General features: G+C 33.5%; 1 pseudogene; it reads left to right on the top strand.

Annotated features, from left to right (window-relative positions):
* Positions 1-11,665, top strand: part of LOC115291218 — a 41,052-nt pseudogene extending 29,387 nt beyond the window's left edge.
* Positions 11,666-14,263: the final 2,598 nt, after the last annotated feature.

Genomic DNA, 14,263 nt, shown 5'->3' with positions numbered 1-14,263 from the left:
TAATGTTCTCTGCAACGCGGCTGAGTCTAGGCTGCTTATGCAAGGTATTATGTAACCTGAGAATAGATGACTAAAGACAGTGAATAAGTGTCAGCTTATTCAAGGAAAAGCAGAGTGAAAGCAATGTCTGTAATCAAATGCAAATGGCATGCCTGGAATGAGAAATGAGAATTAGGTCTAACTGGTAAGAAGTAAGGGGTTACTTCAATGGAATTCGCAGCAAAGAATAATCACAAAATAAGTAAGAGCATCTAAGTCCATGACGGCACACGGACCTAGTAAAAATAAAAACAAAGTTGAATTTGATTAATGAAAAAATATACGAGGTAATCCTGGGTTAGTTATAGAGTGAACATTTTAATTAAGAATGATATTTTAACTAAATCTGAACATTTTACTTTAGAATGATGTATAGTATGTTCTGGAAGTAGATGTAGCCAATTACTATACATCTGACCCCTGAATAATGCAGGCATTAAGGAACTCTTAGTCACTCATAAGTGACTCTTATGGTAGAAAATCTGCATATAACTTTTGATTCCCCCCAAATTTACTAATAGCCTACTGTTCAGAGTCTTACTGATAACTTAGTCAATTAACACATATGTTGTATGTCATATGAATTACATGCTGTATGCTTACAATAAAGTAAGCTAGAGAAAAGAAAATGTTATTAAGAAAATTACAAGAAAAAATTCATGAGGAGGAAAAAAATGACTAAATGACTGTATATATATTTCTTCAAAAAAAAATCCACATATAAATGGAACCAGAAAGTTCAAATCCGTGTTAAGTCAACAGTAGTTTAAGAAGTAAGGAATAAAATAATAAAGATTGAAAGGTATGAAGCAAGAAGTAAAAAATGTCTCAGTCCTTTTTTTTTTGAAGTTTAAGATCTATTTTGTACATGACAGAGGTTATTAAATGTTTTTAGGCAGGAAAATAATCAATTGTCATTTTAGTACAAGTATTTAGTATGCAGTGGGAAGGGACATTTAATGGGACACTCCAGACCATGTGATTTTACATTACAATGCTAGCTGTTGTAATATTAGATAATAATATCCAAGATACTATGAGAACAAAAACTACATAGGTGGAGACAGTCATATTAAGTTCAATATACAGAATCTAATGACAGGTCTGAAAGAGAAGGGATAAATGGGTTTAAGTAGTCTAAACTGCTTCTATAATTTCTGGCTTTAGCCACTTGTTAGTTAATATAGTAAATAGTGAGAACTAACATGTTTCACATTTGGCTTGCCTAGTTTACGTATCTATGGGAGTGCTAGGAGAAGATGTCAAGTACTTAGTTATATATTTTTCTGGAACTCAGGACAGTAACCTGGACTAGAGATACAGATTTAGAAGCCTTCAGACTATGACTGGTCAGTCAGGAAACGGATGAAATAACCAAGGGAGGCACTTTTGATTGCAAGGGGAGGAAGGACTGGAAAGGGAAAGAAAGATGGATTGAGAAGGAATGTTCATAAATGAACAATAAAATGGTTCTGTAGAAGCAAAATGGGAAAAAAATTCAAGAAAAAAGGTTATGAATGGTTTCAAATGTTCAAAGAACAAGTGAAAAAGACTGAACTAAATCACTAGAATAGACAATTTTCAGTGGTGAAGGATGTCAGATTAAAGTAGGCTGGATGCTAATTAGAAAGTATGTGACCAAGATGTTTACTTTGCCTTAATCCTGCTTGATGCTGAGACAAGGAGGAAAGAGGGAAGGGGAAAATAAATCCTAGTCAGAAACTGGTCCAGAGTTTCTGGTCCAGAGGAGAGACCAGAAATTTTACTTATCTGGTACCTTAATTTTAAGTTCATAAACATCCAATATTTATTCAGCACTAGGTATTTATCTTCACTAAGTACACAAATCAAACAACCACATTTTTCATTCTATTTAGTAGGAGCTGCTTGAATGGAATCAGAGTCCGTTTATCTGGTTTCAGGATCACTTCTCTGCTCAGGGAGGTAGTGGAGGATGACAAAACAAGAAACACAAGAACTGAATTGGAAATAAGCATGTAGGTTAAAAACAAGTCCCAGAAAATAGGTTTCATACTATTCTTGTGGAAAACGGAATCAAAAATACTCTGCCATATTATAATATGCTACCCTTTACTTTTTACCAATTTTGTTACAATTCCAGACACCACAAATATATCATAAAAAGTGGGAAAGAGAACCATATACAGAGCCCCTAAAGTTTGGTAAGAATATATTATATGATTCACATGGTGTTACTGTTTTTATATTTCATTTTTTTACATTTTATATAGCTTTTCTTTTTTTTTTTAAATGTTTTATTTATTTTTGATACAGAGAGAGACAGGCATGAGAGGGGGAGGGGCAGAGAGAGAAGGAGACACAGAACCAGAAGCAGGCTCCAGGCTCTGAGCTAGCTGTCAGCACAGAGCCTGACGCGGGGCTCGAACCCATGAACGTGAGATCTGACCTGAGGTGAAGCCGGAGGCTTAACCGACTGAGCCACCCAGGCGCCCCTATATAGCTTTTCTTATATATTATTTCATTTGATCCTAATGACAACTAAGTGTTAGAATATCATTTTTTTTGTTTTGTTTTGTTTTGTTTTAGGTGAAGAAATTAAGGTTTCAGAGGCTCCAGGGAGTTGATTAAGATTATTAGAGTTCAATGCTTGAAGATTATATATGAATAATAAGGCTATAGACATTACTAATATAGACTCCCAATTAATTCAAGTTTAAGGAGAAAAAGAAGCGAAAGATATATTAGTATTCAGCTTCTCATGAATTTCCAAGTACACATTCCTATTAGTTTAATGATTCTTTAAAAATGGGTATTTAAAGCAGGAAACACAAAAGACATGCAGGAAAGAAGACTATGGAGGAGTTATATATGGAGGTGGGCTTGGATGATGAATCATGCTCACCATGTATAAAAGCGCTTGCTAAGTCTTTGAAATATTCTGTGCAGTTAGTTTATTAGAGGCGTTTGCATATCATTCTTTGCCTTGCTCTTGTGTCTGTAGTCCTGCTTGTGCCCTCCCAGTTATGATTTAACATTAAACATATTTTGGTACATAATCTTAGGAAAAAAGAAGTGAATTTAAGTTTAGAATCACTCGTCTGTATAGCCCACTTTTCTTCAGATGTATTCTAGCCTTTTAATTTAGGATGATGTAGTTGAAAGAGGACTGGAATTATATTTAGATTTTCTCTTCCCAGATGCCACTTGTACCTCTTATTACATAAGCTTGCGCAAAACACTTGAATTATTTTTATTCGTAATTTTGAGCTTGATTATTTTTATCCATAATTTGAGAATACAATACCTATCCTGACTACTTCACCGGTTTGTACTAAAATTCAGATGAGATAATGGATGTATCGTTAATAGAACATATATTGGGAGCAACATGGTATAAGGTAAAGAATGCAGGCTGACGAACCGAACTCTGGGTTTAAGTACTGATTGTGTCACTTTCCAGCTATGTACCCCTAGCAAGTAGCCTGGTCTCTCTGCACCTCGGTTTTCTTATCTGTAAAATAAGTATGATAATACTAGTTTAACCTTATGGATAAGAGGAAATACTCTACCTAATGCTCTTGAACTGTGCCTAGGATATAGTAAGAATTATCCAAATGTTTGTGATGTCCCAGACACTGATACAGTGCTGAAGGTTTCACAATCATTTACTTCAGTAGGTAACTTGGAGAGATATAAAAGCTCAAAACTGCAATACTGAAACTGTTAATGAAATCTATGGTATTTCTGAAATTTAATTCATAAAGTCTACAAATCAACTTGAGCTTCCTTAAGTGACTTGCAGGCTAAATCAAAATGTAAGCATAGAGAGCCCCTTTCAGTTGCTTTCTTCTGGCAGAATCCCCTTATCCCACACACTAAATCCCTAGGAGACAATGAGATATACTGAGGAGGTCCAGGATCTGTCTCAAGCACTGTTATATTGAGATCTCATCTGTAAACAAACTCACTGAATAACCGGTTTCTTAGGTCTATACATGGTTGAAATCAAATGCTTTAGTGACTCTTTTATGTATAATTCTACAACTAAAAGTTCAATCTTTGAGATTTTAAAGATATGACCAAATGTGGTCACAGTAGGTGTGAATTAATGATTTCACATTTGAAATGCTGAACATTAGCATATATTTTTTCAAAAGATAATCATACGAAAAACTTAAAAAGATGTTTGGTTAGCCTAATTGTTTGCTACTACTGAGAACTCTAATTTATTCATTATGAGTGGGTTGACTGGTTTGCTGGGATAGTCCCACATTTTTCGTCTTGTTCTGGCTCTTTTATTTTCACTGTCCATTTCATTCTCAAAAGTGCTTCAGTTCATATATGCAGTCACTTAATTTATACTTTTAATGTAACTTTTAAAGAAATACAAATCAAATCTAAGCAAGTACCTATGTCTTGATATGGCGCATTTTTAGACCTAAAAATTGAATTCAACAAAATGAACTAATAGAGTGCAGTTTATTCCACAAAATGAAAATGAGTGGAATTTTGAGGATATTGAAGTTATACAATGCACTTGTAACAGTGCCTAGATATAGTAAGCATTATTTAAATGTTTGATGTGGAGGAGGAGAAGGGGGAGTGGTGAGAAACTAAGATATAATGGTTAAGAATTCACAATTTCAATAGGTAAAATGTAGGTGTAAATGGAAGACTTAACTATTGTAATACTGAACACTAGCATGTATTTTAAAAAAGATACTCATACAAGATGAATAAGAATACAAATTGTTCTAACTGCATATTTCATGAGCAATCAGAGTTCATCAAGATCCTACATCTCATAATAGGACATGGTTCTTGAAGTCAGACACTTTTATTTGAATCCTGGCTTATGATTGAGACCTCAAGTTTTTATTTCTTACTTCCCTATCTTGGGAAAATCAACTAACCTTTTGAGACCTCAACATGATAATCTTTAAATATATATAATAACACAACTCTCAGGAATGTTATGAAGATGAAATGGCATAAAAGTGACAGACATATTAAAAGTGTTCAGAAATTGTTAGCTATTGTGATTATCAATTCTTTGATAATTATTACTTTGCAAATTCTAGTTTCATTGCAAACATTATTCATAATATAGGATCGCCAAAGGAAGTACCGTCTACAAAATTGTGATCAAAATTAGCATACATTTCTTTTTAAATACTTATTATAGAAGAAGTTAGTAAGAGGTTTCCTAATTCCAAAATTAAAATGTTGGGATCATCTGTACCCACAAATTGCTGGAAGCAAGTAAATTCTCAAGGACCATTATTTTTTTAATTTTTAAAAATTTATTTTTGAGAGATAGAGAGAGCACGTGGGCGCGCGCGAGAGCTCATGAGTGGGGGAGGGGCAGAGAGAGAAGAAGACACAGAATCCCAAGCAGGATCCAGGCTCTGAGCTGTCAGCACAGAGCCCATTACATGGGCTCGAACCCATCAGTTAGGGGACCATGATCGGAGCCAAAGTTGGATGCTTAATTGAGTGAGCCATCCAGGCACCCCTCAATGACCATTACTGAGTGTTTATAATGTATTTTTTAAAGGAACAGAAGCAAAAGAAATATTTAGCAAACAGTATTCTAAAAAACAGAAATCATGTGTGGATTATGATATTGTAAAAAAGCAAAATGAAAAAAGTTAACTGCATTTCTGCTTGGATATGTGAGAATCCCAACCTGAGTTATTAAAAATTATACAGAATAGGGGCACCTGGGTGGCTCAGTCGGTTAAGCGTATGGCTTTGGCTCATGTCGTAATCTCATGGTTCGTGGGTTCGAGCCCCGCATCGGGCTCTGTGCTCACAGCTAGCTCAGGGCCTGGAGCCTGCTTCAGATTCTGTGTCTCTTTTCTCTCTCTGCCCCTCACCTGTTCACGCTGTCTCTCTCAAAAATAAATGTAAAAAAAAATAAAATAAAAACAAAAGACATTAAAAATTACATAGAACAGGGGCACCTGGTGGCTCATTCTGTTGAATGTCCGACTTTGGCTCATGAGTTCCAGCCCCACATTGGGCTCTCTGCTGTCAGTGCAGACCCTGCTTCTGATCTTCTGTCTCCCTCCCTCTGCCCCTCCCCCACTCTTCTTTCTTTCTCTTTCTCTCGCTCTCAAAAATAAACATTAAAAAACTTTACAGAATACTCCAGTTTTGTCAGAAACAAAAACACAACACTCTCAAAGCTATGGAAATATCCCAGTGACAAATATCCTCACAGTTCACAGAACTTTCCTACAAACATTTCCCGTGTGATTTAGGCAACATAAAATCTCTCAATGTCTGAAGAAGCATTCTATCCATAGTCCTATACCGTCTCTGAGGAGCTAATGTGATAATAGTATCAATCCAGCATCAAAAAATAAACACATGGGCCACTTTGGGCCGAGCCTAAAGAATGGCTTAATTATAATACTGTGAGCCAAAGACTGACTTATTCCTCTGTCTATAGAAAGCAGTGCTGGCTCTGTCAGATATTTATAGAGTACAACTTAGTTTCAACATCTGTAAAATATGAATAAAAATAATTACTTCAAGATTGCTGTAAAAATTCAATCACAGGCTTAAAAGTTTTCATATCATAATCTGCAGTAATGAATACTTCTCCCCCTCATGTGTTGATTCTCTTCCAAAAAACCCTAAGATTTCACTTGTACGTTAAGAATGGCTTCATTATCAGGAAGTTGAAATTTATATCCTAACAAAGGCTATCAGAAGAGGTTATTGTGTTTTTATTGCAGATAAAATCAAATGATAACTACCTTCAGTATTACTAACACTAGCAGTAGTTAGTTGTATAGTATTATCAGCAAAGATTATAACAATTATAATAATAGTCATGACTAAATTTTATATAGTGCTTTTTTGTGTCTGATATTAATCATTGTTATTTTCACAATAACCTTATTGTAAAGATGAAGTCAATGAACATGACTTGCCCCAAATCAAATTTCTGATTACTAGTGGGGCCAGGATTTGAACCTAGAAATTTTCACCTCCAGGGATCATACATTTTATAAATATTTTACAGATTATTTATAATTTATAGAAGCTCTAGAATGCAGTTATTATGGTATTATGGAAAAAAACTGTCTATTTTATTATTGCTTGACTAAACAGATGAAATTACTTGCCTGTTTAAACATTTTTCAGACAGGCACGATATGGACTAAACATACGTGTTAAATAATGTACATCATCATTTCTTTGTTGTTGTTTATTGGTTTCCCATTCCCACCATAAGGAAAAGGACTTCTTGACAAAATGTTAAAATTGACAAATAATTTGGAATAGATAATTATGTGCCTCTTGAGTACCTTAACTGTTATGAGCAGCTGCTGTTTTTGATATTCTACTTTACCATTTGATAAAAATGCTAGTAGATATACATCATTTAATAATTGAGAGGAATTTTGCAATTTGGAGAAGACATTAACATTGAAATTATCAATATAATAATTCAAAATTTTGTGACGGTACCCTTTGAATGCTTTCCAGAGTTTATAACATTACTCTTTAAGGAGAGTTAATTTTTTTTAATATATTAATAAGGTAAGCAAGTGTAAAGAAATAATCAACTGATCTTAAGGCTTGTCTCTCCCTAGTCATTCTTTGTTTTGAATGTTTATTTTTGAGAGAGAAAGAGGACAACTGGTGGGGGGAGGGAGCAGAGAGAGGGAGGAAGACATAGAATCCTAAGCAGGTTCCAGGCTCTGAGCTGTTAGCACAGAGCCTGACGTGGGGTTTGAACTCACAAACTGTGAGATCATGACCTGAGGTCAGATGCTTAACTGTCTGAGCCACCTGGGCACCTCAATCCCTAGTCATTCTTGACCTGATAGTCCTAGCTTGCAGCAGAAAGTAATAGTATTTTTTGAATTATTAAAACATACATTTGCTCTTAACATTGATGAAAACTTCAAAGACATGTCTTACTACAACAAAATTGTGAGGAAAAATAAGTATTTTTTATATGCACCTTATAGTTTTACACTGTGACAAATGTTGCATTAATGTCAACAATATAGCATTATAGATATTGGAATTTTTATTTGGATCTTGGTAATATTCCATATTTTTATTATGAGAAATAGGTTATTTGAGAAAAATAACATGAAGCAAAACAACATTGAGTATTCTAACCAAGTGGCTATTATCCCAAAACACATGAGATAAAATAATCAATTTTAGTGATTTTTTCTTTTTCCTAATTATTTAATATTTTCTAAAATATTTATGTTAATTTTATATGTTGAATACCAACATTTATGTCTCTATGGAAATATATTTTAAGTTATAAAGTTACTGTTTATTAATTTTAATTTAATTTGCATTTTACTTAATTTTGTAATACCTCTCCATATAAGTAATTATTCCTAAAAATGAAATTGGTAGACCATCTTATTTCTATTTTTCCCCCCAAACTTGAGTGGCATATTATAATTGCCCTCTAGATGTTTTAACGAATCTTCACTCCCAAGGTGTCTTTCTTACCCTTGCTAATTGCTTTATCATCAATATAAAAACTTCAGTTTTGAAGAAAAATGATGTATATGACCCACTTCATATTCCTTTATGAATCCTCATACAAAGTATAAATTATACAATAATGGTGATTACATTTTAGGAAAAAACATTTTAATATTTATAAAGTATATGGTCTCCATTAACAACAAATACTGTAACTAATTTAATACTAAAGGTATTATAAACAAAACATGTAAGTATATGTATACATATGCATTTGCACATATGTAGAGAATATACAAACTATAATATTTATTGCTGCTTGCATCTGATATGAACTCTTTTTGAATTTTATTAAAACTTAGACATGTAGATTTTTGTATGGATTTCTTTTTGCTGGGATTTAATTTGGTAAATTATTAGAAAAATCAAATAACTTGTTCAAGCAGAAATCTTGCTTTTTGTTGTGAAAATGGTCTTCATCAAATATTATGATCTTATCAACAAGACAATTCTGTTACATCAAATACGAGTTTCTCTTCTGTATGCGCTATGCTGAAGATCAGAAAGATGAAAGTGTCTCATTTAGTTCACACCTATCATTCACTGGCACTTTCACTGTGTTATAAAACCCAACATTTCATTTGTCCTGTTTGACTACAGTGGAGAGTAGAGACATTCTTTTCCTCACCATTTTATTCCATGCCACTAGAAAAATAAACTCATAAAGCTTTTATATATGCATATATATAGATATACAGTACCTTCATATCTATAGTATAGTGATCTGTAGATAGTATACTGAGATCTAAGTAGATCTGTAACCACTTTTTTCATTTATTACCTAGAGCATATCTGTAAAAATTCATCGAATGTGCTATATGTTTTAGATCTTTACACATACACAAAAACACATTTCTTTCTTTTCACTTTCACCTTTTTAAATATTGTTCTTGCCTCATTTTTTTACTTTTATTTTTTAAATCCCATTTATGCCTTTGATTGTATCTATTCTCTATTGGAGACCTTGCAATTTAGTCTTCATCTCAGAGACTATTTTTTTTTATTTAATTTCTTTAGTCAGTTCTTATATGCTTTCATGTGTCCATTTGTAGTCAGACTGTTTGTATTTCAAAAGATCTGAAGTATTATTTTGATTCTGAAAATACTTGTTGAATTACATTTACTTCACAACAGAATGGTGTTGATGTTTTTGGTTTTTAATTTAGAGAACATTTTTGGTTAAGAAATAGAATGCTCATGTTTTCTTTTATTCTTATGGTAACTTTAATGGGTTCAGGGTTCACATTTCGCTGTTTTGATTAGTGTGTTGAATTTTCTGGAACTAAGAAAGAGTCTATAAAGGTGAGGTTTGATGACGTCCTTAACTTCTTATCTCAAGAGTAAGATTGCCTGTTGCTACAGTGATTTCTCTAACAAATGGAAATTAACAGAATCTCTACTGGTCTAACATTTTATATTTTTTGCTATTTTCTAATTCCAATAGCCTTTAACTTTCAGCTACTTCTTTTATCTCTTCACCATTAGGTCTCCAAAGAGTCCCTTTCTAAGGATTTTCAATTGCCTGCAGAGTTGATGACTACATGACATGATTTTTGAAGTGCAATTAATATTCTCTGTTAATGGTCTCTATGCTTTCTTACTCTGGTTCTCCTTTTCAAAAAAAAATTTTAAGTGTTCATTAATCTTTGAGAGTGAGAGAGACAGAGCGTGAGTGGGGAAGCGGGAGAGAAAGGGAGACACAGAATCCGAAGTGGACACCACACACCAAGCTGTCAGCACAGAGCTCGATGCAGGGCTTGAACCCATGAACTGTGAGATCATAACCTGAGCTGAAGCCAGATGCTTAACTGACTGAGCCACCCAGGTGCCCCTGTCCTGGTTCTACTTTTCTACTTTTGAAAATGAATATTTGAAATTTTGAAAATTAGTATTATTAGTTCCATCCACTTAAGTACAGATATTAAACACAGTCTGTGGTCTTAGGGGGTTATTTACCATTAAAGTAAATTAAAATGTATAGCATTATCTCTGTCCTAGTTACGCTGTTTGTATTAACTATGGATGATTTTATTATCTAACTTTATTGATCTGTAATTTTTTCCCTTGAAGGTTGTGCAGAAATTCAAATTTTAAAAGTTCTTATTATCCTTGAGGTACTTTGAAATTCTACATTAATATTTTGAATGGAACAAAGGTACCATAGTTTAGAAAGAATTCTAAATTCCTCCAGAGAAGGAAGACAATTATAATTTACAAAGCAAAGCTTTTATTGCTAGAATAATTCATTCACTCATTCAAAGGGCTCTGAATAGGTAGGGTATGAAAGTAAAAATGTTCTAAGTGATACCGGCAATACTGCACTGAAGTATAAGCATGATGAAACTAAAGAAGACGAAGAACTGGGAATGTGTCATTTTCTCAAAAAGCAGAACTTTCATGAATTAAAATGTCTCATTGCTTTAAAAAATAATTCAAAATATATTACCAAACAGAGATACTATTTAAGGATTAAAGAAATCAGATAAAAATATTTAGTTACCTTATAACAGTCTTTCTATAATTCTGCTAGCCAATAAAATTCAGAAAGCTTTTCAACAACTGGAAAAATTGACCCCAAAGTGTTCCATATCCACCAAAGTACTCTGTTAGATGAGAACCACTTAGCAGATATGAAGATACATGTTTCACAGAAGAACCAAGCAATGTGCAAGTGCTGGAGAGTCAGTGGATAGTGAGGAGGCTATGCTTTCAATACACTGGGAGAAAAAGAAGATAAGCTTTAATCAAGTTACAGGAGTAAATTCTGCAGCATCAAGGTTCATAACAGACTTAGAATCCATGACAGCAAATCAGAGTTATTTAGAGGCTAGTTTTGAGAAGATAGAAAACCACCTGCTGAATCTGGAAGATTAATGTGGGCAGTGTGAATTAAAAAATTATACACTTAGCCACCAAAACTGGAAAATGATAAGAAAAATTAGAGGAAGGAACTTTAAAGCTTCAAAGCTGAACTAGATACAGAGCATACCCAGAAGGTCCTGGAATGCAGCATACCTAGCAAAAGAAGTTGAAGTTTTTTGAGGAAGTTTTCCAACAGATCATGGAATAGTACCTTTCCACAGGTTACTTTCAGAAAGCTGAGAGGTAAAGCACGTTGGGGAGAGAGTCCACTGGCATCAGGAACTCTTCCTGGATGTCCAGAGATGGTGTTTTGTCCTTCCCAGATTGGGGCATGGGATAAAGTCCACGGAAATCCCTTTTTATTATAGTGGGTGCATCATACCAATTTGTCTTGTCGTTGCTTTGCCTTTTTCTATAGTTCTAGGCTTTAGTGGAAAATAATTACATTACATGGAGTATGTTGAAGGAAGAAAATGAAGACAAAAGAAGCATTACCCATAATCCTACAGCACAGTATAATCTCTACTGCTGTTGTAGTGTGGTTCTTTCCAGTCCGTGTAAAAGATAATTTATGTGTAATTTGAATCACATGATATATAGATCTGGCTTTGTATCTAACTTTTCTTAATATTGTTTGGGAATCTTGCCTCCTAAAAAACACTGTCATATCATTTTCATTTTTCTACAAACTTTTATTTTTTCATTTTGTAAATTTTTCTATAATTTTGGATGAATTTCATCTGCTAATAAGTATGTTAGAATAACTGCATGTGTTTAGCAATAGCATTTCTATTTAATTATTATTTATTTAGTACTTCTTGTGCTCCTAATTTTTGAAATATTTAAATATTTCAAATTTATTTAAATTTAAAGCTTTATTTAAATTAATTTGTTTACAATTAATGTTATGAATTCCAAATATTTACAATGTAGTAGTTATTAATTTTGTATTCAAAAAAATATATAAAAACTTGTGTTATTTTCTTCCAACATTCAAATCAGTAAATAGGAGATAGATATAAGGTTTAACTCTAAATATTACATAACAAAGAAAATCATATTAATACAACAGAATTTAGAAAAGAAAAAATAGAATGCATGGTAGTTTCAAAGAGTTGAAATAAATATGAGGACATAAAAACTCACAAAAAAAGTGAATATTTTAAATTACAAAATTCAAAGTAGAAAGTCCTACCTTTTTATATAAAGCATATAAATGAGGAATAATCAAAATATTTATGTATATCTACTTAAATTATACATACCTAAAACTATCACAAAAAGTGAAAATAATGGAATTCACAGAAAAGCATATGTAAATACTAGTCAAAGCAAGAAACTGTAGTCAAAAATAATGTTAGTTTAAAATTTATAATATGGGGTGCCTGGGTGTCTCAGCCAGTTGAATGTCCAGCTTCAGCTCAGGTCATGATCTTACTGTTCCTGGGTTTGAGCCCCGCGTCAGATAGCTAGTTCAGAGCTTGGAGCCTGTTTCAGATTCTGTGTCTCCCTCTCTCTCTGACCCTCCCCTGCTCATGCTCTCTCTCTGTTTCTCAAAAATAAACTTTTAAAAAAATCTTTAAAATTTATAATATATCTCCTATGCAGAACATGTAACAAGCTTCCATTTCTATTTATGGTGGAAAATTAATCTTGTTCACTTCAATCTAGTTGTGAGTAGAGAATCGGAAAGCACCTCTTTTAGAAATTTAGGACAAGGGGCACCTGGATGGCTCAATCGGTTGAGCTTTCGACTGGCTCAGGTCCTGATCTCAGGGTTCATGAGCCGGCTGCCGGCTCTGTGTTGACAGCTGGCTCAGAGCCTGGAGCCTGCTTCGGATTCTGTCTCCCTCTCTCTCTGACCCTCCCCTACTCGTGCTGTCTCTGTCTCTCAGAAATAAATAGAAACAAATATTTAAAAAAATAGAAATATAAGACAGGAAAAAAAGAAAAATGTTTTACCTCAATTTCCACAATTGTGCAACTGTGCAAAATGTACAATGCAAAAAGAAAGATGAATAAGAAAATTGCAATAAAATAAGATAGAGAGGAGGGGTGCCAGGGTGGCTCAGCTAGTTGAGCTTCTGACATCAGCTCAGGTCATAATCTTGAGGTTTGAGAGTTCAAGCCCCACATTGGGTAACAGCTCAGAGCCCGGAGCCTGCTTCGGGTTCTGTGTCTCTCTTTTTCTTTGCCACTCTCCTGCTCTCACTTTCTCTTTCTCTCTCAAAAATAAATGAACGTTTTAAACAATTTAAAAAAATAAGAGGAATTAAGTATCTCACATAACTATACATTATAACAGTAGAGTTTTGTAAATGATAAAAAGTTTCATTTTTTTTCAAAAGCAAATAAAACTTAAAATAATTAATAAAATTATTTCTTTTATGTTCTACTAGTACAACTTATATTGGTTGTTCCCAATTTAAGCCTAAATTGCAATGGTTTATGACTGCAAAAGTTTTGTCTCTAATAAAAATCCAAGAGGGTCAGAGATTACTTGCAGGACATGTATCTCCACACAGCCATTCAGCGACTAAGTACTATTACCTAGGACACTGGAGATTTTCATGTATCCTCTTTACCATATATGCAAATGGTTAAAGGAAGGAAACATGGAATGCTGGGAGAAGTACAGATAGCCCTGTCACAAAAGTATTTGTATATCAGTTTCATCTATACCCCATTGGTCATAACTTAGAACTGTGGCTCAAACTCACTCCAAAAGGGCACAGGAAAAATATTCTAACTGTATTCCTAGAAAAAAGAGAAAATACTGCATTTTATGAGCATAGAGTACTCGCTAAAAAATCTAACATTTTGGTTACCAAATGTATGTTTTACT

Source organism: Suricata suricatta, chromosome 5 (assembly GCF_006229205.1).
Source record: "Suricata suricatta isolate VVHF042 chromosome 5, meerkat_22Aug2017_6uvM2_HiC, whole genome shotgun sequence".
In the NCBI taxonomy this organism is placed as follows: domain Eukaryota; kingdom Metazoa; phylum Chordata; class Mammalia; order Carnivora; family Herpestidae; genus Suricata; species Suricata suricatta.
This window is presented reverse-complemented; position numbering and strand designations above follow the sequence as displayed.